Consider the following 8,510-nt stretch of genomic DNA (forward strand, 5'->3'; position numbering starts at 1 on the left):
TTAGGTGGGAAACCTACGGATTATTAGGAAGGATGATTTGTTTAGAAGTAATGTACAGACAGACGAATCAAACACAGTTTTACAATAACACGAAACATGTTTGGGACAGACAAAAAACAGCTGGTTCTGTACAGCGACTGTACAGCATAATAGTGAAAATATTATGGTTTGGAAATGCTTTCCTGTTTTGGGACAGGGCAACATGCAGTCATTAATTCAAGTATGGACTACACCTTAAAAGAAAAGTGAGGCCATCTGTGCAAGGGTTAAAGATGAAACAGAAGTGAACCTAACAAGAGGATAATGATCCATAGCATACTAGAAAAGCACAGAGGAAGAGGTCAGAAAGAAAAAAAAAAAAGGACATGCTATGGTATGACCAAATCAAAGCAATCGCTCTTTACATTGCATGGAAATTTGAAATGGGCAGTAACTAAAATATTTTTAGCAAGTGGATGTCAGGGACCAGTGGAAAGTCAGGACAATTACTTACACTGAGGGCACAATAGTAGCTTCTTAAGCCACAGAAGCATGACACTGACATCTATATTTTCGTTAACTATAAGTTTATTTCCCTGACATGATGTTTTGTCGGTGGGCAGATTGCAGGGATGCTAATGACAGGGCACTGGGTATTTAGCTGTCTTGTATCTTCCCTGCTGTACTGTTGGCATCACATTTGATACATGAGCTTTAGAACTTCCTACATCATCAGTACAGTGTCTTTCCCCCGGAAAAATCAAAATAAATTGCACAACGCATCTTTATGCAATAAATTGGAAAAACAAAATGCAAATATGACACTCATATATGCAAATTAATATTTAATTAATGTAACAAATATATGCCAGAAGGTTCAACAAACACTCCATTTTCAAAGAAATATAATTTTCTGGCAATTATTTAATGAATTTGTCTTTAAAGGGAAATAAGTTCTTTATTTTAAGTAATAAGAGAAAAATGTTTAGCCTTTCTTTGAAAAACTTCATTGGCTGGATAAAGTTAAAACCTACACAAATGGTGGTGACAGAATTTATTTTCTGTTCAGTTTATATTCTTCCAAGTCACAACATATGTATTTAACATCAACTGCCTTTCACCATGTGCTTGGCCACAGTGGAGAGGAAAAATACCCTTTTAACATGAAGGTCCCACATTTTACACTATCAGGACAAAAACCAAGCCTTCAAATCCACAAAGTCCAGAAAACAGTACAGTAGAGTTACAGTAGCATCTGAAATGGAAGATGTGGAGAATCACAAGGACTCCTCCTGAAGCTGAAGACCAGTCAAAGTGATAGCTAGAAAAGGTCATTTTTACACAGCTTCAAAGATCATCTGCAGAGATGGGATAACCTTCAGGAAGGACGACCATGTCAGCAGCACATCAATCACAGCTATACGGTGAGGTAAAGCCACCCAGAAATAAAATGGTCTATGACAGCCCAGTTTGCCAAATGGCATTTAAAAGAAGCACGAGAGGAAGATACAATTACTGCCTGGTGGTTGTATCCCTCTGACAACAAGTCAAAGTGTGTTTTCCAACCATGTCCAGACTTGACAACTGACCTTTTAGATATAAAGATTTATCTCATTATTTTATCGCATTAGGCATTAATGTGAAATTTTGTCGGCACTAATGTATGAATTCTTCACTTCTGTTCTAAGATCAGTGATACTGATCTTTTTTGGCCATTAAATTGTAAATCAGTCATTCCTTGAGTCCAAGTAGGCATTTGGACCAGATGAAATGAAATTCCTTTTAGACATTATTTCTACTGTCTATTCACAAGAATGGAATGGATGTGACACGAAAGTAACCTTGACCTCTAGCTACCAAAATTTCATCAAGTCATCCTTTAGTTCAAGTGACTGTTTCTGCCCAGTTTGAAGAAACTGATCCTCAAGATTGTGTGTCCACAAGAATGAGACGGACAGAAAACCTAAAAACTAAATGATTCTGGTGAGCACAAAAATAAATGTTGGGAAAGAAATTCAAACTCTTGGATGAATTCAGAATAGGTCTCTTTCAAGTAACCCTATCAAAGGCCAGATTCACACAAACTTCTCTCCTCCGACTGTGTGAAAATGGAGAGACGCAGTGAAGAAAACTAAATGCTGCCAGACAGGCTACTGACATAACGCTATGATTTCTTCTCAGAAATATTTCAGTTTAGCTTCTATTAAATAAATCATTTTAACTTATTAAAATTCATTTTACAACACAATCAAATAGGCAACAGATGAAGAGGTTTGAAAACTACTAAATTCATTATATGAATGGAATTGTTGATTCGTCTATCCAAAGAGAGAGAGAGAAAAAACTCCCAAAATAGTCAAAATTAAGCACAAGTTAATGTACAAGTTCACATACTATCCAAACATTGGTTATGTATTTACAGCTGCAGGCCTTTCTAACAGTGGGTGGCCACATAAAATCATAGAGCTAATAGTTAACTGGCATTTAATAAAATCTCAATTGTTATTAGTTCAACCAGCTACTATTTCTGTTGCTTACTCGAGAGGGGAGCCATATTTATCATCTAGTAAACTAACTGGATACATCCCTAACTAATTACTTTTTAGATTGAGTTAGGCGGCTTTTAGGAACCCCATAACCCCTAAGCTTGATACCTACATGACTGTATCTAAAAACGAATGCCATTACAACCAGCTAAGAGGGCTGCATTTGTAGCTTTATTGTCAGGGACTTGTGGAAAACACACTTTCAAGGGAAGTCTGTTGGCACAGTTTGTTCAAAGTAAATAAACGGCTAACAACAACAAAAATCAAGTCTTGCTGATTGACATCATTTTTAATTTTATAACAAAAGTGTATTTTTTTTCTTTATTGAGTTGAATACTGACTGATAATGACTGCCTCTTGACTGAGATTGGTTTACCTTGCTGTGGTGGAAATTAAGATGTGATCAGCTAAAATAAAGATTGTGAAATTAAATGTAACCGACTTTTGTCATCTGCAATTAAATGAATCGATGGCAAGTACACATCTATTATTAGATCAATCCCTCAGTCATGCATGTAATATTTATGTGCAGCATTTTTAATGCAAACCCTGAATATATAAAATGCCTGTTGTGGCATGTTTTCTTCTAATTAAAAGTCAATATGCAAAATTAGCCATCTGGCCTTATGTTTCTGAGTTTCATCGTCTGAGGCTTCTGATATACTGTAACCTACATGGGCAGGACAAAATCTAAACCAGATGCACATCTCGTTGATGTTTCACACAGACAAAGCACCAACTAAACCAACTGAACTGAAAGGCAAATAGATCAGTTGCAGAAATGATCAAAATGCCATCTGGATGTCAAAAAATATAAAATAAAACTAAAGCACTGGTCCAACAGACAGGTTAAGTAAAAATTGATGTACTGTTTTGTGATTCAGCTTTAGCATTATGATTTGCCTCAGATTTCTTTTTAAAATGTCAATGAATAGAGATTAACCATACTACATTCATCTAGGCTACAAAAAACAAGGTTAGGCACAGAAGGAAAACATCTCTAGGACATACCTCTGTTCAGAATTCACTACTTAGATGAGGTACTTAAAATAATTGGCCTATATTTGGGCAGTACAGTATCTGCCTCTGCACAGCAATGTAGCAAATCAATCACTGTGCTTGGTTAAAGCAAACAAATCTTGTGCTTCAAAACTGGGGAGATTTTCTTTGAAGCATACCTTGCCTTTTTTTTTTGGCAAAAATCATTCTGCTCTGCATGTTAAGCAGACTGGAAGAGAGATTCCAAATATAAAATACAAATTTGTTTAAGGCCTATGAAAATGTTTCCACTCTGCAGGGATTAAAAATAGGAATCAGCTAAAATGGGGAATGGAGGGGGGGGGGGGTCACTTCAATCACTGCTTTGACTGCCATGTTTGCATTATCCAGAGTAGACTCAGTGACCAAGAGCAAGGGTTGACCAAAAACCTGTTTCACACTAAAGGCTTTGCTTCCCTCGATTCTTTAATCAAAAGCAGAGTTTTCTGTCCTCTCTAATAAATGTCTTCCAAGATGGTGTATGACCAATGTTTTGAAAAAGCAATAATGCAGAGAAATGGATAACTCCCCCCCCCCCCTACACATACACACACAGGATGCTCTGGAAAAAGAAACTGTGTCGTCTAGTAAAATTCCATCAGCATACACTAAAGAAAGAAAAAAAACCCATAAAAACCTTTTCAATCTATATGTTAATGCCACGAATTAAAATTTAATAACATGAGATATTGAAAAGCAGACTTGAATTATACAAAAATAAATCCTGAAAGATCAGGCCCCTAAAATTAGAAATTCAGGGCTGCATCCGGACTGCTGCTAAACCCTTGTAGGCTGGCAGATTAAATTTTTGATGAAAATCAAAATTACACTGCACACTGACGCAGGCGCAGCAAACCTGGCACTATTGTGATTTATGGATTCATTAAACCCACCAGAGTTTCACCCCTCCCCTTTTCACTCAAAGAAATGAGATTTGCTGTGCTGAAAATTTGTATTTTGAGAAAAGCTACTCAGGCTCGGCTCTACCTTCAGAAATGGTCAAGGAAGGAAGAAAAAAAGAGAGCGAGAGAGAGAGAGAGAGCTTCTGTGTATATAACCACTGCACGTAAACAGGCCTAATTTTCATTGCTGCAGCAATTGAACATCCCTATGCATTATTCATGAAACCAATAAGGTTCATTTTTACAAAGGAAGAGGCAGGAAAAATATGTGCAGAATGCACAGAATTTTTTTTAATGCAGCACTCCAACCCCTGAAAAGCCAATCCCTGGAGACTAATTTAACTGAAGCCATTTTCAGACATTTTCAACATGCCACTAAGAAAACAGGAGAACATAAGGTGTTCTTAAAAATAGACGTGTGGCTTTGTTTGGTTTTTTTAGATGCATCTGCAAGGAAAGAAATGGACATCAAAGAGAGACTCAGAGTAGCACTGCTTGCCCTTTGAATGGATAGTGAAACCTCTGTACCAAGTTAATGACAATCAGAGCAGCAAGTATACTTCAAACCCTGTAACCCACAGGCTGCGATATGATCCCTCACCATCTTGTGTTCATCAGAGCCTGAAGAGACAAGTTTCACCCCTCCATCCAAACTATTCGGCCTCAATGAAACGAAGCTTTTGTTCATCAAAAGTACTGACAGACCTGCATTCCTCCTACCTTAAAATGAGAACACTCCTAGAATCCAATCCTCAAAACATTTTTTCCCCTTTTTTGCAACAGTGCACCATTATTCTTGAGTATTTTATAGCTTATTACTTGGTCCTTTAGGTATTCTGCAAATAAAACATTGGCATCACTGAAGAAAGACAGCGATCCAACCCTATTAAACTCATGACACTGGTTGCCCCTCTTCAATTCTGTGCCTTAACTGGAACTCCTGCATTTTGATTAGACTTTTGCAGCAAAAGGTCAGAATTTACACCCAGATTTTGCATACCACCCATACAATTTCCGCCAGCTCGCTGAATCGAATGAATGCAGATTTGAAGGTCAGCATTAAAATTACCCACAGCAAAATGGCCTCTGCAGTTTCCCTTACATTAAAAGGAAGAAAAAAAAGCAAGCCACGCAGGATGGGAAACTGTTTGGCGTCTGCAGGATTAATATAAACAGTAGAGGCATTGGTTGTGATTGTTTTTCCTGCCCTCAAATTATGCTGACATGCTCTTTTCTTCTTCCAGTGCTGTTCAGTTCACTATGGATAGCTATTTTCCCCTCACTCACACATTTCTAGTCTTTAGAAATAGTAGTACAAATTGTACCTCATTATTAAATCACACTTGCAAGGAACTAAAAAACACAAATAAAAATAAACCAAAGGAAATAGCAGAAGTAGAGTTGGTGGGTACTTGTGTGCAAAATTTCTTAAATGGCAACTTGAATGCAAGAAAAGACAGCACAGCAGGGAAAAAAAGTATTTAAAAAGGACTGTTTTGCAGAAATTAAACACTAAACGCGTTGCCCGTTTCATCTTAATGTGACTCAATCACACACTAATCCCTTCTGTTGATTTCAAGAGCATGTAATCGCTCGCCTCCGTTTGGATAAACTAACACACAATTCAATAAACAACACTCACATCTAGTCTCGTTACAATTTCTAATTTCCCAAAATGACTGCCTACAGGTGGCGCCAACAGCACCCGGTTTCCAACCCCCCTCCTCCTCCCATCTTCCAAAAAAATAGGAATAAAAAAAAAAGTCGAAATGTATTTTGACATGACGACACTTTGGCGTTTTATCTTCATTATCTAACGGCGAACAGCGAGACGTCAAATGCGACACAAAAGTAACGCCGGCGTTAAGCAGTGCCAGGAAAGCAACTCTGAAGCTCTGCTCAAATTTGCAGGAAAAAATTCACAAAACATGGCTGCAGGAGGTTTTTGTGTTTCAGATTGTTCCTCCCCTCATCGTCCTTCATGTTGCCACTATCGCCCGGTTCCCCCCCTTCGCTCTACCCGAATAAACTGTGTTTTAAACATGGGTGGCGTACACATATATGCGAGCGAACTGGGTGTACACACGGCTAAGCAGCAGTTCAACAGAAACTTCATTGCTAAAATTTAGTCCTCCCCCCCAAAAAGGGGGAAAAAAAAGAAAAAAAAAAAAACATCAACAGATTAGGTCTATTTCTGATGGCTTCACAGCTTGCACCCGGTTTAATGCCAGGCAGCTATCGTTTGCTAATGTGGAGGGAGCCGAAACTTAACACTCGCTACTGAAATTTCTAAAAAAAAAAAAAAGAAAAAAAAATTACATTTCTGAATTAACTGAGGATTTAAAAAAAATAGAAAACAGCGGTTTGACATACCTCCAAAAACGATGTAGCTCATGCGAAACAGGCTGGCGCTCCAGAAATCTTCCCTCCCCGACCAGAGGTGACTGCACAACTGCTTCCTCAAAAAAAAAAATTGTGAATTAGTTATGAGAAATTCAAAATGATAAAAAAAAAAAAATCACCTCCGCGTTTTTCTGCCCCCTCCGCGATTCGCTGCGTTACATTTTAGTAAAGTGTAATGGCGTAATGAGTCGTGAATTTGCCGAGCTTTGGTCGGTCCGTGCAAGCTCTCGGTTTCTGCCTTGCACAGGGGGGTTTGTGTTGCGGTTCCTCCTGTGGAAATTTTCGTCCGCCATATACAAGGGCAGATTCCGAAATTGCAGTACCGGCCTGTATATTAGCCCACATGAAAAAAAAAGTGAAAAAAAAGAAAAGAAAAAAAGTCTGGGAAGAAGACAGAAAAAAAATGTTGGTCGACTGTGAAGTTACACGGGGAAAAGCGACTGGAAATTACGCAGAGGAAAATATTCTCACTTCAGAATAAGTTTTATAACAGCAGACGCCTTGTGATGTTGAACTGTGTAATAATTGCTTTATTTGCAGAATTATCTTACAATTATTTATGTGTCTATAACCTAACTTAACTTAACTATAACTCACATAAATGATCCCATTTCCAGATGCTTGAATTAATATTAATCGATAGAAAAGTTGGAGCTATTCATTGCACGTCTTTCCCCCTCCCTTTTCTTAAAGCTATAAAGATGCTGATTGTTTAACGCACGCAGTTAAGCAAAAAAATAAATAAAAAATCAAAGTCAGTATTGACAAACAATCACAGCAAGGGTCAGTAATTTTCACCAAATCCTCCACGTTTGCTGCAGTGTCTCAGCAAGGTTTGTTTAGAGTATTTGTAAAGAGAAAGCTTTTGGTTGGCCAACATTTTTTTGTTCTCAAAACCTTGCTCTGAGAATTATTCTTTTTTTTTTCCTTTTTAAATTGTTTAGTTTTGTTTCCAGAAACAAAGTATTTGGCCCAAGAACCGGTCTATGCTGTCAACTCATGGTAGTTTAATACATTTGTCATGTAGATATGTGCTGTAAACGTGGGGTTGAGTTTTTAGAACTAGATAAGAATTCAAAATACACAGTACTAGCCTCGGTGTTATACTACTACTACTAGTACTACAACTAATAATAATAATAATAATAACACGTTCAAACCATTTTAAGGAATAACTGAATGTTTCTTTTTGGTCAAGTTTGACAGAAGATAAATACTATACAAAATATGTTATCTATTATTATCCATTATTAATGAATCTGCCTATGTGGGGTTGTTTGTTTTCTACAGTGATATAATTGATCAAGAAGGTGACTTATTATTTAAATGTAAACCCAAAAGTCAGATTCTAAAAGATATAATTAAACATATGATGAAAAAAGTTGTTGTTGTTTTTTAAAGAAAATAAACCTGCTGATATTACAAATCCACTTGCAAAGAAGGAGATGAAAAACATCTCCCAGACAACAGTGAGGGATCAACCAGAAATATAAAGTTACTGCATTTATGTTATAAAAATCTGAAAATCTGTGTAAAAGGGGTGCAGAACTTTGCAGGAGGTTTGCAGGTGTCTGAACACCTGCCCAGGCATTCTCTTTTACAGCAATGTGGCAAACAAAAAGCAAGAGTGCTTCGGAAGTTC

At 37.3% G+C, this 8,510-nt stretch overlaps 1 protein-coding gene across 4 annotated transcripts in view; it reads right to left on the reverse strand.

Annotated features, from left to right (window-relative positions):
- znf618 (zinc finger protein 618) overlaps positions 1-7,228 on the reverse strand; it is a 42,506-nt gene extending 35,278 nt beyond the window's left edge. For all 4 annotated transcript variants that reach the window (XM_080868314.1, XM_080868316.1, XM_080868315.1 and 1 more), the window contains exon 1: positions 6,839-7,228. The gene's annotated coding sequence lies outside the window, so the exon portion shown is untranslated. The remainder of the gene's footprint in view (positions 1-6,838) is intronic.
- Positions 7,229-8,510: the final 1,282 nt, after the last annotated feature.

This window comes from Rhamphochromis sp. 'chilingali' (genome assembly GCF_963969265.1).
Source record: "Rhamphochromis sp. 'chilingali' genome assembly, chromosome: 2".
NCBI lineage: Eukaryota > Metazoa > Chordata > Actinopteri > Cichliformes > Cichlidae > Rhamphochromis > Rhamphochromis sp. 'chilingali'.